General features: G+C 47.5%; 1 long non-coding RNA gene across 2 annotated transcripts in view; it reads left to right on the forward strand.

The window, feature by feature from the left end:
• Window positions 1–410: 410 nt before the first annotated feature.
• LOC102012565 overlaps window positions 411–17,006 on the forward strand; it is a 56,315-nt gene continuing 39,719 nt past the window's right edge. For both annotated transcript variants that reach the window (XR_264382.2, XR_001231617.1), the window contains exons 1-2: window positions 411–518; window positions 2,206–2,366. This is a non-coding gene — a long non-coding RNA (uncharacterized LOC102012565). The remainder of the gene's footprint in view (window positions 519–2,205; window positions 2,367–17,006) is intronic.

Genomic DNA, 17,006 nt, shown 5'->3' on the forward strand with positions numbered 1-17,006 from the left:
GGCAGTGTGGCCCTGAGAGGGCAATGTGTGAAGCTGTGAGGGTAAAGCCAGTGGTACAGTGGAGACCTCAGAAATTTGGAAAAGCCTGGAACGTGGATCATCTAAAGAAAGCTGCAAGGAGGGAGCAAAGTGGAACCAAGAGGAAGCCAGGGGAGCTATAACCCCCAGAAGTGCTGTAGGGGTGGAGCTATCCAAGCCTTTGAAGCTCACAGTTTGCCACAGATTGCCTCAGGTGGTGCACATCGAACTGCAGGACTTAATGTTTGCCCTGTGGGATTTTGGACTGGCTTTGGTCCCAGTCCTTTGTATTTCCCTGTTTGTAACTTTTGGAATGAAAATGTTCATCTTGTTCCATTGAATGTTGGATATGTAACTTTGTTTTCATTTGTACAGGGGCTTGCAGCTAAGAATTTGCCTTACATCTCCGAGGAGACTAGGGACTTGAACTTTTCAGCAAGGCTGAAGCTGTTAGGACCTTGGCAATTCTTGAAGATGAACTAAATGCTTTTTGCATAAAGGTATGTGCATGAGTCTTGTAGGGGGACAGGGGCAGAATGTTACAGTTCTAAAGTAATATAATGTTGATAGACTTACTACTGGTTCTTTAGGACTGGTCAACCTGTGTTATAGTGTTCAAGTTGTGCAACATTAAGAATAAGCATATCTTTGTATCTGGAAACCAGCTTAAAGAAATGTGTCTGTTGCCAAGTTGACAAAGGGTAGATTGTAATGGCTGATACATTGTGCCAACTTGAGAAGTTTAAGTAAGCAATTCAGCAGGGAGCCAGGGCAGTCCTTACTTTGTAAACATCCTCATCCTGTGCAAGAGGAGGACATGGAGATCATGTGAGTGCTACACTTGCCCTGAGGAGGGGTAGTCTGCTTACAATATAAGAGGAAAACAGGCTTGTTCTCCCCTTTTGCTCTTATTGCTTTTGCTGTCTTCTCCTGCCTTGAACTGTTACCCCTCTGCCCTGCCACCCTGCCTTGGAGCCAGCTGATAAGGACTGAAACCTCTACAAACTATGAGCTAAATAAACCTTTCCTTCCTTAGTTTTGGGCATTGGGTATTTTGTCTCAGCAACCAGAGAAAAGTAACAAAGACAATGTTTAGAACCTCAGGTTTGCCTCTGAACCTCTGTGAGGCGGATATTAGGAGTTAGTGTTGCACAGGCTCCTTGGATGACTCTAATTTAGATGTTCTAGGGACAACACCATGGGAAACTTTAACCCAGAGAAGTGGTGAGTTTAGGGCAGGCCCTGATCTTAGAGAAAATGATCTGCAGGTAAGGAGTTCAAACTGGCACGAGCCATAAGGTGAGAGTTAGCTGTCACCAGGGAAGACACTGGGCCCCAAGAGGAGCCCGCTAGGTCCTTCCATGAGGAGAGACTGATGGAGCAAAAGTTAGGATTTGGGCTCAAAGCCATAGGAAGAGGAGAATCTTGTCTTCACTATGATTAACTCTTTGTAGCGCTTCCCACACCCTTGGAATAAATTCCAACTGCTTTCCTGGCTTTCAACAATTGAACTACTGGCTATTCCTCTGCCCTTGTGCCCTCTAACCTTCTCGTCCTTATTATACTCTATCATGTGACTCTGCTTTCTTCTTCCAATGCTCATAATATCTGTCCTCCTCTCACCTCTGAGCATTGGAACTTTCAGGTCCCTGTGCCAGGCAGCTTCATCTCCCTCTTGGTAGCCTCTTTCTCTCTAGTCCTAAAGGAAGGGTTACTCTTCAGACAGGCTAGGAATGCCTAAGACACATGTCCTTGCCCTGTTCCACAGTCACAGTGCATCTCCACTCCTGTTGCTTCCTTACATGGCTTCACCAATATCTCTGGTGTCTTGTTCCCCACTCACAGACAATGGGTTATTGGTTCCATAATGCTGAGAGGAACACATGGCAGCCTTGTTTACTTCTACACCACCTACCACTTTGTTGGCACCTACCACTTTGTTAGTATTTGGGTGGAGGTTGGGGCTATGTGAGGAAATTCCAGGGCTTCTAAAAGCTCTCTCTGGAAACTTTCTGAAATGTTTTCTTTAATTTAGCTTTTAGAAGTGGGAAAGTAGAGGAGATTCACATCCCTTTTGGGCTCTGTTGTCTGGATCTGAGATGAGGTTGGGGAGAGTGTGTATGCTCTCATTAGTGTTTGAAAAGGTAAAATAAATAAATACAACAGCCTTTGTTACCCCTCTTCAAGGCTTTGCTTCAAATACCACCTCCCAGGAAGACCTCCTTAGCCAGTTGGGCATGATTGCTCCTCCCCCAGAATTCTGCCACACCTTTGCCATGGCTCCTGAGCTGCTGATCACATACATGCTGCCTGGATTGCACCAAGGTTGTGTGCGCATGCTTTGCTTGGTGAGTGTTCATGTCTGGATTCACCAGGATGCTTTTGATTGCCAATGATAGAAACTCAGCTCAGACCTGCTTAAGCTCTATGTAAGAAGTCTGTTGATTCGTGTGTCTAGGAAGAAAGAGATGGCATTAGTACTGGACAAGGTGGATAGAGCAACATCCAAGGGCTGGAGAAGAGCCACTATGATGAGTTCCTCTCCCTCTGCCTCTTCCTGTCCCTCTCTTCTTCCTCTCTTCTCCCTTGCCTCTCTCTCACTTCCTCCAGCTTCTTCTTTCTGTCCTTTCCTATCTCCCTTTTTTTCTCTTCCTTCTGTCCTTTCCTATCTCCCTTTTTTTCTCTTCCCTCCCCATAACCCCATCTTCAGGCTCTCTTCTCTTTATGGAACCTTTTGCTCTTCCATTGAAGAATCTTCCTCTCCAGGGGAGAGCGTGTGAATACTGCCAACTCCAGGCTTGTTTCATCACCAGTCGCTCTCCCTGGAGGAGGAGCCTCTCTCTCATTACTCTTATGTCAGAGAGCATAGAAGGTTCCTATTGGCCCTGTCTGGGTCAGATGCCCAATCCTGTGAATGGGGAGGGGATTGGAGAAACTCAGTTACATGCTCATCCTTCAACCAGGACACTGTGATTGGCAACCTTGCTAAAACCACATAGCTATGGTGGGAGGAGTCAGAAAGGGATGTGGGAAAGGACTGCTGGGAAGATGAGTGTAGTAGAATTTTACTAAGCTATCTTATAATAGTTTCTATTTTTAGCATGTCTAAGGATTATACATGCTGTAAGATCTTTTGAATATGCTATTTCTGATTCCCTTAATAGCCAATCAAGTTGGCTATTGTGTATATATTGTGCTGCTATTTTTAAAGATGAAAAAACTAAGTTTAGAGAGTTTAAGTAACATGCCTACACCACACAGCCAGCAAGTGGTGAGTCCAGGATTGCACAGGGTGTTTATCCCCAACACCCAAGCTTGTCCCATTATACTGTTATTCCTGGTGACAGAGGTGATCTGTTGTTACTCAGTGGAAATTGGTAGATAATCTCACGTACTCTCACCTGGGAATTTTATAAGTTGGGACAGGTTTGGTTAAGATACAATAACGAATAGTCCCCGGTGGTTTAGAACTACAAGGTTTTCTTTCTTACTCAGTGTATACATCTGACATAAGTCAGTCAGAGCCATGCTCATCACAGCAGCTCAAGGGGAAGGGCTGATGGAACAGCCACATATCAAAGAGTGCCAATCCCCTCCAGGAGGAAAAGAAGCTCTTGGGGGTCTCGAACCTTCTGCTCCAACTCTTTGGCTAGAAGTGCCACATGGCCTCATCCTAAGCACAAGATGGGGGTGGGAACAAAAAGTGCATACTTACCCTGGGGCCTCCAAAGAGAACAGAAGAATTTAGACAGCAACACTAATAAGTGATTTAAAGCAGTGTTGTAATTTTTATGTAGGATCTGGAGTGGCTTTTAGATACAGTAATTCTATTTTGTATCAGTGTATTATTAAAAATGTACTATAAAGTTTATTTTAATCATTCTTTATATCCATAACATATAGAAATGAATTTGGGCATTTTCCTTATTAAGTAAATGATAAATGCTGTCTAATTTACTTTAATTGTGCAAAAAGGCGATTTGTTGACAAATTATAATTTGATACATGTTTCATTTGAGAACCAAATGTGTTTTAAAATGCAGATAATAATTGTAAGTTACAGCATGGAAACTGCTTTTAGGACCTCATATTTGGAATTCTTGAAATTTTGTGTTTTGAAAAATCAACTCTTTTTAAATGTGAAGAATTCTCCTCCTCTTGGATACTGAGATTAAAGGGATAGTTCTCAACTGCTATGTGCAAGCACTCCTCAAAAATACATTACAGGAATGGATCATCTTTAGCCTTAAAAATCAAAAAAGCCAAACTGGCTCTAACTGCTACTGTGTTTTCCTTTTTAAGCATTGGTTTATAGAGTAGTAGGAAAATTTACAGAATTATTCTATGTTTTATGTTCCTCCTTAATTTGATACTGTATTTCCATCTCAGTATTTCTTATGTTTCTTGTCTTAAACCAGTGATCCATATTGGGTATACATTAAACTAGCTATGACTGCGCATAAAAAGAATTTACACCACGTGATGGTGAGACCCACTGGGATGGTTAGTGGTGCTTGGCTGAGTGATGAGCCAGTGGCTGGAGACTGAGTCACTGCCAGACTGATATGATCTCCACTAAAGCTGGAAGGGGTGCTTATGGCAAGCCTTTGGAGCGCTCAGGCCCTTTCCTTTGGAAGAATGACTGTTAATGGTTTAGAAAAGAAATGGAAACATACTATCATTGCCTTTAAGCTCAAGAATCCCTTGCCACAGCCCCAGGAGTCCTTAGGGGTCACAGTGTTACCCAGCACTTTTCCACCAGGCTGTAGGTGCCCAAGGGCCCATCTGGAACGCAGGCACTGCAGGTTACAGCCTCCACTTTCTGGCCCAGTGTATCATGTATATACTTAGGCAATTGGTATTTGTTGATCATTGTTGATATTGTTTGATATTTGGAGGTAGCAAAGATTAAAAGAAGAGAAAGACCAAGCACCTCTTCTTGAGTACATTCTGTTTCCTTTACCAGAGGGTCAATGGTATTGCCTTGCTCTGGATTATGTCTGCACAGCCCAGGGACTGAAAGGGGTGGTGGGAAGAGGGACCTGTCTAGGCTAGAGAGAGGCAAACGTCCAGGAACCAGTACGTGAACGCCTAGGCTGTGCCCTCCCCTGCCACGAGGAGCCGAGATAATGAAGATAGAACAGGTTCAAAGAAGGGCGGCAGAAGCCATGCAGGAGACATGACTTATGGGAAGAGAGTTTAATTGGTTTAGCCTAAAAAGCCCATTACGCTCTCTGGTGGACATGATAATGCTATAAATATCCACAAGGTGACAACAAGAGAGTGAAGATGAAATTCATCTCACTGGTGGATATGGCTGTGAACACCTGGCTTGGAGGGAGCTCAGACTTGCTGAGGATCTGAGCCCATTTTAGGCAGCTAGGGGTACTCTTCAGTCAGAACCCTCTGTCCCAGTAAAGCAAATATGCAGCTCTGCTACCTGAAACAGGTGGGCAGCTGAGCATCTCTAGGTAGGGTGAAGGATGGGCCCAGAACCCCTCCCCTGCGATCCTGGCTCCCTGTGACCCCCCCAGCCCCCGCTGCCCTGTATTCTGAGGCTTCTCATCTCTGACATCCAGTGCTAGGAGTGGCCATGTCCAGGCAGAAGCCAAAAGGGGGGTTACACAGAAAGACAGCACAGTGGAAAGCAGCTGGAAGCAGGGCTATGAGGCAGAAAGGGATTTTGAATGACTGTCCAGCCAATCTCGAGCTTCCTAAATGCTGAGCTGTAGCTTGCTAAAAGCTGCAGTCTTGGAAGCAGGAATTGGTGATGGACAGAGAGCCCTGTGTATATATTCAAGCCTGTGGGGTCTCTCAGAAGTTGAGAGAGGAGCTTTCAGGGAGCACCTTGGAGTGTGCAGGTGGTCAGGGTTAGAGAAAAAGAAAGGAGATGCATCTTCTGGGCTTGGGGACTGTCCACAGGGGGCAGGCAATGTAAGTGAGAGTCTGAAGCCAGAGTGTGGTTTCAGATCCAACCCCAGCTCTCCATAAATCTGCTGTGTGACCTTGGGTTGTTTAGCCTTCAGTTTCCTTGACAGAAACATAAGGCTGGATAAGAACAAGGAGTGGAGTGGAGGGATGTGAGTGGACTGTCAGATCAGACCACCAGGATATGAAAAGCCAACTCCATTTCTTATTAGCTGAAGGCCTTGGGAAAACCAAATGACTTTTCCATGCCTTGACTTCTTAGTCTGTGAAATGCGAACAGCAATTTCCCACTAAAAATTCTTAGAAGTAACCCATGTGTTATGGTTTGTGTTTAGATGTCTTCCCAGAGCCTCATGCAGTCTTAGATGGGGCTTTTTCAGAGGTGGCTGAATCTAGGTTGTGCGATGCTGGAATTAAGGGTGTGTGACTTTTAAATTAGTCCACTGATTGGTTTGACATCACCCTAATCCAAGTAGCCTAGACAGAATATAAAAGGGGCAGAAAGATGCTGTTAGGATCTCTTGTTGCTTTTGCTATAGTCTGCCGCCATGAGCTGTTGCCCTCTGCCATGTGCCACCCTGCCTTGGAACCAGCTGATCATGGACTGAAACCTCTACAAACTATGAGCTAAATAAACCTGTCCCCCTTTGACTTTGGGAGTTGGGTATTTTGTCTCAGAAATGAGAGAAAAGTAACTAAGACCCCCTGTAAAGGGTTTAGCAGAGTGCCTGGGTATTTAAATGCTAGCTCTGATTATTTTTATTCCAGCTTAGTTCTGGGATAGGGGGTTTCTATAGGAAACGTATGTCACATGGGGGAAAGAAAGGAAGGAGACAGAGAAGAATTACACCTCCGCATGGGGATATCTAGTTTTATTCTTTGTGTGCATGTGCTCATTCATTCATTCATCCACTCACTCAACTGGAGCATCTATCAGTGCAGGCCAGACACTGCTCAGGACTAGTGTCCCTCATAGGGCTGCTTGGTCCCTGCCATCACAGAGCTTGTGACTGGGGGCACTAGGTGACCAAAGCAGAGCGGTCAGTGACTTCACAGGAGGAGGGAGAGAACAGGAACACTGAGCAAGGGTTCCTCGCCTGGTCTGGGCGGAGGTAGCAGGCAGCTTCTCAAGGATGTGGGGTTTAGGTGGGAAGTGAGGGACACATCGGAATTATGGAGGGAGCAGAGAATGAAGAGAAGGCTGCAGGCAAGCATTCTAGGATGGATAGCAGCACATGCAAGGGCCCAGAGGCAGGAAGGAGAAGCACACATTTGGGAGCCTCCGATCTTCAGCGAGTTTGGAGTAGTGGACAGACCCTGGAGGCCATGCTAAGCTGTGTGGGTTTTACTGTGGAGGTGATGGGGAGCCAGTGAAGAGCGTGAGGCAGAGAAGTGATGGGACCATACTGGTGACTTGGAAGCCCTCCTGATGTTCTTTCGGGAATGAATGGGAGTGGCAAGCTATGGCTGGAGCTGTGGGAGGCATCACTGCAAGAGACTCAGAAAGTAGGACGGAAACAAACATAGGGATGAAACAAGCAAATGCTGGTGACAGAGTGGATGTAGGCGACGAGTACAGGCTTCCAGCCTGGGAGGCCCATGGTACTCCTGGAGACAGAGAACTGAGGGTGGGGGGCTGGGTCAAGGACACTGTCATCAGTACACTGAATTCATACAGGACTTTCACTTCCTTTCGTGTGACCATCACCATGACTTTGCTATTTTTTCTCAAAGTGCGAAGGAGGACATGAGACAGAGACCAGTTTGTTCATTCAGTCTCACACAGGTAGGAAGTGGTTTAGCTGGGAATCCCCCACTCATGGTTTGGTTCTCATCATGGCATTTGTCCCCACGGGCGGTGTTAACCTCGCCCCTCCTCCCTCCACCCTCTCCTTCCCACCCCCTGCCCCTCCATTCTGTCTAGCAGGGCCTTTCAAAGCCAACTTTCCAAGCTGGCTGCCCTGAGTGCCAGCACACTGGCGAGGCAGCTGCGGCCGGCCCATTCCCAGCCCTCTCCTGCCCTCTTATGGCCGCCCTGAGCCAGTCTTTGCTCGGAGCCTTCCCAGAACTGGTCTAGTTCAGCCTGGGGAAGGTGGTCCAGCAATTACCCTGGCAAAGCGGTCCTAGGCCTGGCTGTAGAGAAGAGATAGGAAGCTTAGCTCCACTGGAGCTGGGAGTGCTCCTTCTCCAGCAGACTACTCTGCTGGAATTTTTAGATTCTCTTTTCACCAGGGAACGAGGACATCTCCGCAAGTCACCCTCTATTCAAAAACACAGCTCTGGGCTTCCTGGAAATCAGAGACATGGAATGTAGGACCTGTTTGCACTGGTTTCCTCTGTCTCTTTTCTCTCTGTTTCCCTTCTCAAACTGTTTGACCTCACGCTCTTCTTCCTCATGCTCCATTTAGTCCTCTGGACCTGGCTGTTCCTACATCTCAGCTCAGTTAGCCCCTGTCCCTGAAAGGCTGGTCCCTGCCCCAGAACGCTTCATGACAGTGGATAGGTCCCTCTCCTGCTAACACTGTTACACATTTTTAATGGGAAATCAACCCCAAGTCCCACTCTGTGCACTCAGATATGAATTCCTTAGCAAGAGCCAGGGTGTACGTGGCATGTTGTCCTTGGTTTGTCATCATTCTGTGATTGTCTCCTTCTGCTGCAGTTCTATGATTTAGCAGCTGCATGATTTGTCATCATAGGTACTGGGGGTTCTCAGGCTGGCTGTAGGGGTGTCCGAGGGATGACATCCAGCTGCCTTGAGACCCAAGCACTCTGCCTTTATCCCTTTCATGGCCTCATTATCATTAGTCCTGTAAGACAGTGGGGGTTTTAGGAAAGATTTGGGAAAAGAGCCTGTGCTTTAAAACACTTAAAAATTACAGTGGTAGATGCACAAATACGCACATAGCTAAATGAGACCTGTGTGCGTGTCAACTTTTCTTCTTTTAAAAGCATTTCTTCTACATTTCCTCCCTCCTGCTTGATGTCCTAGCTCTATGTGCCTTGTCTCTTCCATCAGAAGAGAGCTCCTGAGAGTCAGGGGCCGAGTCCTGCCCAGCTTGAAGACCAGCAAGGTGTGTTGTATGGAGTAGGCACTGCAGGGACATGGCTAGGTTGGATGGGCAAGTTCAAGTTCAGAATTTCTGGGTACATCAGGGAATGACAGAGATGCTCCAAGTGAACTGGTTGGTAGGGTGGGGCTGAAGTCACCTCCCTGGCCCAAGTTCTGGGAGCTCAGATTGGCTGCTCTGGGGATGGTTTGTAATGAGCAGCAGGAGAAAACAGGCCACTGCTGCCCTTCCTTCAGGGCTCGGGACAGGCCTCTGCAGGGATGGGTGGGCGTTCTTCTCCCTCCTGCTACAATCTCCGATGATCTCCATCTTGGACAAAGCTCCTTCCAGAACCCTTGTTATGGTTTATGTCTGTGTGTCCCCCCAAAGCCTCAGGTGGTCATGGGGCAGGCTTTTAAAGTTTGATTAAGGGTGTGAGAGCTGCACCCGCCCTGGGGTGGATAGTTTGCATATGTAAGGGAAAGGAAGAGAGTGCTTGAGGCCATTCCTCCCCCATTCTGCCCTGGTGTGTGCTTGCAGCTTAGCTGTGTTCTGCCGCCCTGAGCTGTAGCTCTTTGCCATGTGCCACTCTGCCTTATAATCTGCCAAGTACGGACTGAAACTTCCACAAACTGTAAGCGAAATAAACCTTTCCTTCCTTAATTTTGGGCGTCAGGTATTTGTCCCAGCAGTGACAAAAAAGTAACCAAGACAACCCTCCAATGAGGTTTCTACTGGAGATGTATCTAAGGGTCCCCGGAAGGCATGGCATCTAGCACACAGTGGCTGCTCAAGAGAAAGGCAGTGTGTGCACATGCAGTGTACAGTATGGGCTTGGAATCAGCAGCTCGAGTATCCCAGCCGTACTATTTCTAAGCCATGTGACTCCTGGCAAATCACTTGGCTTCTCTGACTCACTGTTTTCTGCAGAATAAAATGAAGATACCACACCACCAGGATCAGGGACACTGCCAACAGAGCACACAAGGTTCAGCTCATGTTGAAAAGCCCGAAATAGTTCCACCTCTCTTCTTTCCTCTTCCCTTCCATGGCAATTTTCTATCACATCTTCCTTTCCAACTAGTAATTGATCCTCTTGGAAAATTTACTTCTCTTCTTTCTCTGACTCTTTCTCTCACTTCCCAACATGGCCTCTGAGTCTGAGCCTCCTTAATTATAAAATGGAGACCACTGACTAGTTCATGAGGCTGTGTGAAGACAGGGTGATATACAGCACCTGGTGCCAGGCTTAGCATTATGTACTCAGCAGAGGCTATGTTATTTCAAAGAAAGGAAGAGACATATCGAGGTGGTAGGCATACTAGTTTAGAAGTCAGCAAAACCTCCACTGAGAAGCTAAAAGTTATCCTGCCCTTTGAAGAATGACCAGGACTGGGTGGGCAGAATTAGAGAAAGGACTTTATTCTGCACGAACAACCTGAGTCTGTGGTGCCTGCTCTGCAAGAGACTGTGAATGCTGCCTGGTCCTTGGCCCCTGGTTGCCACGTTCTGGCAAAGGTCCACCAATCTGTGTCTGTGACCCTCATGCACACTCTGCTGAGCTGCGCCCTTTTCTGTACCTGAGTGGCGTGCTGGTGAGACCACCTGCCTGGGAAAGACACATGTTTTGGCCCTGGCGTGAGGGGCGCAGCCTTGGCCTGCTCGTGTGTGCAGTGACTCTCCACACCTGCCTCAAGTCTTTCTGGCAGGAGGGACCACTGGCCAGCCCCCAGCAAGGGGCAGGAGTGACACAGAGCTCAGAGGGCCTTCGGGACCTGGCCACGCCCTCACTTGCTGATGCCCTGACCCGGCACAGGCAGGTGAGAGGCAGGGCTCAGGTCACATGCTCCTCATCAGCGTCACAGTGTCACAGTTCAGGATGCCTCTTTTAGGTGTGGTGCTGGATTCCCACCAGCTCTTGTTTACCTTGTGATTCCCACTGGGCAGGACACAGAGGAGGCAAACACCAGCCTGGGAGTCTGGAGATGTGGTGTCTGGGCTCACGAGCTGTGAACTTGGTGGAGGCTGAGAGGTGATGCCTTTTCAGGCCTTAGTCTGTTCTATAAGATCAGTGGGTTGGACTGGCAGGTGCCCAGGGGTCTGCCTGCAGTGACAGGGGATCGTTTTCCTACTGGAGTGGGGATTGGGAGGCGGCTCTATTTCTTTTGCTATGGTCCCAAGGAAATGTCTTAAGTCCGGGGAACATGTGAGTTACCATCCAAACTGGGGTGTTTCTGAGACCAAAAGGGAGTTTTATTTATAAATGGGGAGATGACAAGTATGAGCCAGGTGAACAGTAGCTTATGGTCTCCTGAGCCCTAAACTATAGGTGACAACTTACATACAGGGGATCAGTTCAAACCATCGTACCCACGGCTGCCTGCCAAGCACTTTACAGAGTTTGTTCCCAGGTATGGTGACAGTGTAGTGTTAGTGATTCCAAAGACCACACTGCTTCCTGCCCCCTTCAGGCTGCCTGTGTTGTGCTGCAGGAACAATTACAGAGAAGTGAGCCTCTGTCCAGGCGGTCCATGTGACATGTCAATGGCATGCGGCTTCTTCCCAGAAATAACACCACAGCAGCTCTCTAATGGCAGAACACTACATGGTTTATAAAGTCTTCATTTGCCTGCCATACCTTGTTCGGTGTGATATCCCCAGGAAGGAGGCCTCAAGATTCCCCTTTCATAGGTGAGGAAGCTGAGGCTCAAAGACATTAGCAAATCCCAGAGCTACTAGGTGCCTGACTTGGGACCCTGGGCCAGGCAGCCCCTCTATCCCTCAGCATCCCCTGTGTCTCCTGGCTGGGAACTGTGGACTGCGCAGCCCACACTTAAATGCTCAGAATAGGAAGCAGAGCTTGGTAATGAGGCTTATGAATTCTTTGCTAAGAATTCAGTCTCAATACTAGGCACACTGTGGTTTTGACTTTGCATATGCCAGAGAAGGCCTCTGCTAGTTCACTAGCAATTTACCTGGGATTCTGAAGAGATGTATAATTTCACTGTCACTGCAGCCAATGTCTGTGAAATCTTCCCTGGCATTTGTTATAACCATCATTTATGGACCTGCATTTTCGCCTTCTCCAAGGTCCCTTTCCAGTCTTTTGAACTTGTCTATGTACCTGGTTCAGGTTTTTAGAACATGACAAAGAACAAAATTAATATTGAGTAAACACCTACTCTGTATCTGATACAGTACGTCTGTTGTCTTATGAAACCCTCAGTGTGAGCCTGCGAAGCAGTGAACTTCATATTCCAGGAAGGAAATGGGGCCTGTTACTTGCTGATGTCACACACCGGGGAGGGACATCTTGAAGCTCCTGTGTGGCTGACTGCTTTTCCTCTGCCTGTGAACTGAAGGGCCATGGATCCCAGGGAGCAGTTCTCAGATGCCAGCAGCACTGGGGGTGGGGTGGGGGCAGGAATTCAAGTCACATTTAATTGCAGAAGATGTAGAAACTGTTTCAAAAAATCAGGGACACTTGGGAGCATTAAAACCTCCTTCTAGAATTCCAATCACAAAGACCTTGGAAAGCCGCTGACAAACACCCATGAAAGAGGCTTTAGAATTCAATTACATTCAACAAATGTTCATTCCTGCCTGCTCTAAGCCAGGTGCTGCTCCAGGTGCTGGGGGTGGGGGGAGCAGAGAGGAGGAAGTGGTCCTCTGTGGATGGGGACTAGGGCATTTCTGGCATTGCCTCCTGGAACTGTCTCCTGCCACAGCGATGGGGGAAGGCAGAGTCCTCTGGTGATGTCGCCACTCCTGTCTGGGAAGCTTCAGCTTCTGGACCCTCTTTTTGCGACTCACCTGCTGGAGAAGAGAAGACACTGATTTAACTTTAAGTTTGCTGAACTTATTTGACAATAGGCCCCTTTCCCAAGGCCCTCCTGTCTCTGGTAGGCTGTTTACTAACACCCTTGAAGCAGTCCACTGGACACGCTTGGCAGGACAGTGAGTGCATCCTCTTCTTTTAGTAAACCCTAATTTTCTTGGGTTTTCTTGGGTTTCTCTTTGCTCTCTTGGATAAAAAAAAAAAAAAGTGCCTGCTTATGCTAGGGTTTCGCTTTGGCTGCTTTCTTAAAAGGTTTTCTCTCCAAATTGGGGGATTACTCAAGCCTTTCAAACCTTTGAGCTAAAGGCATCCCTTAGGTCAGCAAACAAGTGTTTGGGGCACATGAATCTGGTCACAGCTTTCGTAACCAGCACAGTTTCCAGCAGGGTGTTGACGCAGCCTGAGTTTTCATAGGAAGAACACACTGGGAAACAACAAAAGAGAGGTTTTTGGCCCTCAGGGCTCTGCTTTCATCCTTACTGACGTCACCCTGCCTGGGCATTTATTTGCAGAACCAAGAAGGTGGCAACTGTTTACAGAAATACAGACACCGAAGCCTGTGACCTTGTCTTAGCTGACACAGAGCTAGGGCTGTTTACCTCCTGGGGCCAGTGCAAGGAAGTCACTCAGCTCGCCAGGGATGTGGTAAAATTAAATGCCTTCATGGGCGTGGTGACATTTTTCCTTGATTGGGAAATAGCCTGGCAGGGTGACAAAGAGGATGCTCTCCCTCGTCCTGTGGGCTTGGATTGTCAAGTAAGCTTTCGGAGCCCTGGACTCATCTGTGAGACAGGGAAGATTCCTACCTCCGACTGTCTAGCACTAGATCAATTTAAAGGCCCCTGGGCTCTGCCTTTCAGAGTGGATTGTCATGAGTAGGTGAGGATACTTTGTAAACTGTAAAGCAATGTTAGAGAAGAAAAATTGTAGCTGAACTTTACCAAGTGCTCCTGTGTTGCCAGTCTGCTCTACAGGACTTCTTTGTATTATTTCATTTAAGTCTCTCAGCAATGCTAGGAGGCAGGATGCTGCAATTCTTTCCACTTTACAGATGAAAAAAACCTGAGACTCAGAGAGGGAGATCATGCAGCTTGCTTAAGGTGATAGCCCTGGGACTCCCATCCAGGTCTACCCTTGTGTAGAGCACGAGGCTCAGCGCCTTCATCCTTGTTAGGGAAGAAGTGTTCTCTACTGGGGGTGGGTGTGGAAGGAGCTTTGGGCTCCAGGCCCTCCAGTTCTTTCTGAGGTCTTTCCTGTCAGGTGGGAAGGGAGGAGTGGCCGTCTTACTCTGTCTAAATCTCCTCCTTGAATAAACTTTCTGTCCCTCCTTTTCTCTGGGAAGGGGAGAAGGTAGAGGAAGGAGGCATGGTACATTCATTAGTGGTCTGCTGCTGTGACATTAAGAGGGATAGTGACATTTATTGAACCTTTTATCTCATTTCATCCTCATAACAGCTATGAGGATAGCACAACAAAAGATTTCGCATTTCACAGAAGGAGCAACCAAAGCACAGAAAAAATATGCAGTCATACAGGTAGAAAGCTTCAGAGCTGAGACCGAAACCCAGGACTTCCGGCTCTAGAGCTCATCTCTTCTGTATCATGTTGGTTTTTCAAGTCCCCAGAAGGGCCATCAGGAAAGACATGGCTTGGTTTGTAGGCTAGGCCTGGAGAGGAAGAGGTGGCCTCTTTTATGTTGACACTGTATGAGCCCACATACCCTAAGGAGGTCTCACTGCCCTGTTTTTACAGACAAAGGGAGGTAGGCTTAGAGAGTATAAAGAGACTTGTCCCAGGCTGCCCAGTCAGGAGGGTGCTCTAGGTCTGCTAACCCCGAGCTCATCTTGTCCCTCTGCATTAAGAGCACCTCTACTTGCTGAGGTTCTGGTTTTTGGAACAATCCAAGCACACTGTGTCCACAAGGGGTAAGGTGCCTGTGGACCAGCACTCTGCCACATCTACCTTGGGCCTCTTTACTCTGCAGGCCAGCCTCAGCGCAGGTGGTTAGAGGAGGGGAATGGGTTAAGAGTGTGAACAGGTCACCTGTCTTAGGCCTTACCTCTGAGTCTTTGTTTGGATAACTTTGGTTTGTTTCCATGTGGTCTCCAGATGTTTTCCTGTTCAGAGTCCATGCCCTAGTCTTCTCCTGTCAGAATCACACACCCCCTATTGATATATCTAGCAGGACAGAGGACACCAGGCCCAGGACTTTACAGCAGAATTCAGGGGACAAAAGCCAGCAGGGAGCCACTGCTGGGAAGAGCAGACAGAATATGTGTTGGGTAGAGGGGGTGTTTGCACTGGCTGAGCCTGAGAAAAAGAAGAAAAGGCATTCCTGCCTGCACACGTTATTAAACATCTACTCTGTGCCAGACAGTGTGGTTGGTGATGGGATTAAGAACAGTGGCTCTGGAGCTTTTCAGGCTTAATTTGAATTTTAGTTCATCAGCGGGCAAGTCACTTAACCCCTCTAAGTACCAGTGTCACTGGAAATGAAGCTGGTAGGCTGCAGTGGGCTTTGGGTCCCCAAGCTGTAAAGAGGACTGGTGAGGTTATATGTGCTACATACTCAGGACAGTGCGTGGTCCATTGTACAAGCGGAATAAATGGTGGCTATTAGTGCTATTATTATCTCTGTCCTTGGGAGTTCGCTGTCTGGTGAGACACAGACATTAAAGCAGCAGATTATTTCCTAATGACTCATGCCAGGAAGTAATGCGGAGTTACCTTGAATAACAGGGTCAGAATTTCACCTCCCTGCTGTGTATGGAATGTACTGGGGTCAATTCTGTGCTTCCTTCTGGAGCTGGGGTCCAGCTGCAAACTCTCAATCCACCCTGGGTATCCGAGGGCTAGGACTCAGGGCAGGAGTCCTCAACACTTTGATCCTTTGGTTCTGTTCAGTTTCACCTTCCAAAAGGAAAAAAAAAAAAACTGCTGGGATTAGAAAGCACAGCTGAGGCTCCTCTCAATTCTGCACTGCAGACAAGAGACAATGAGACGGAAAATCCAATGGCCCAAATGAATATATAAGAGCAAGAAGTTCAATGGTGTGATGACAAGCCACGTGTAAAATGATCATGCCCTGGCAGGTGATAAGCGTTTTGTAAGGCACAAAGCAGAAAGGGATTAGTGGGGTGAAGTTGGGGACTTTCACTCCCTGGCTTAGTGCAGTCCCTGTCAGGGACAGGTCTGGTCAGCTGCATAAACTTGGGAGGGGGGAATTAGTGACACTTGAAGAAGTCTTCCAAAGGCAGAATTCCCTTCCCAGTATCACCTTCTTCATTGTATTTACAATCTCAGGGACAGCATTTCCCCAGGGACAGAGGGACCTAGACTTTCCAGAAGCCCCAAAAGTTCTCAGCTTTACACAAATCTGTAGGCCTCTGATTCTCTGATCCTAATTGTAGAAAGGAAATAACTTTAATTTTGTCTTTAGTATTGTCAACTTCATACTTGAAAGATCTTCCCCAGAAGTTATCTTTGAAAAGATTTTTAAAACCAAATTATTGTCTTGATGTAAATCATAGTATGGAAAACCCCCCTAATGGGAGCTGAGCTGTGCTGGACTTAGGATGAAGTAGGACTGAAGCTAAAAGTGACTTTGAGGTCTCTCACTGGCAGAATTTTTCACTAAGATGCTGTGATGGAGTCCTGGCACACCCAGACCTCACAGCAATGTTGAACCAAGACCACAGGCTGGAGTTGGAGCCCAGAGCTGCGACATGCAAGTGCAGTAGCATCATCCAGGTGCTGAGACTTCTCAGTAGGGCGATCTTGTCCTGAGGGCTGTCATGGGTTGAATGGTGGCCCCCTCCAAAGTTATGTCCATGCCTTAACCCCTGGAACCTATGAATGTAACCTTATTTGAAAAGGGTCTTTGTAGGGGCTGGGGATTTAGCTCAGCGGCACAGCGCCTGCCTGGCAAGTGCGAGGTTGTGAGTTCGATTCCTGGTACAGGAAAAAAACAAAACAAAACAAAAAAAAGAAAAAAGAAAAGGGTCTTTGCAGAAGTGATCAGATTAAGGGTCTCCAGTGAGGTGGTCTTGGGTTATCTGGGTGGCTCAGGTCCTCACAGGAGTCAGCAGGGAAGGTAGCCAGATGAGACAGAAGCAGATCTTGGAATGAGGCAACCACAGGCAAGAACTACGAGGGACCACCAGAAGCAGAGG

The sequence above is a fragment of the Chinchilla lanigera genome, unplaced genomic scaffold, assembly GCF_000276665.1.
Source record: "Chinchilla lanigera isolate Chin_1 unplaced genomic scaffold, ChiLan1.0 scaffold00106, whole genome shotgun sequence".
Classification (NCBI taxonomy): domain Eukaryota; kingdom Metazoa; phylum Chordata; class Mammalia; order Rodentia; family Chinchillidae; genus Chinchilla; species Chinchilla lanigera.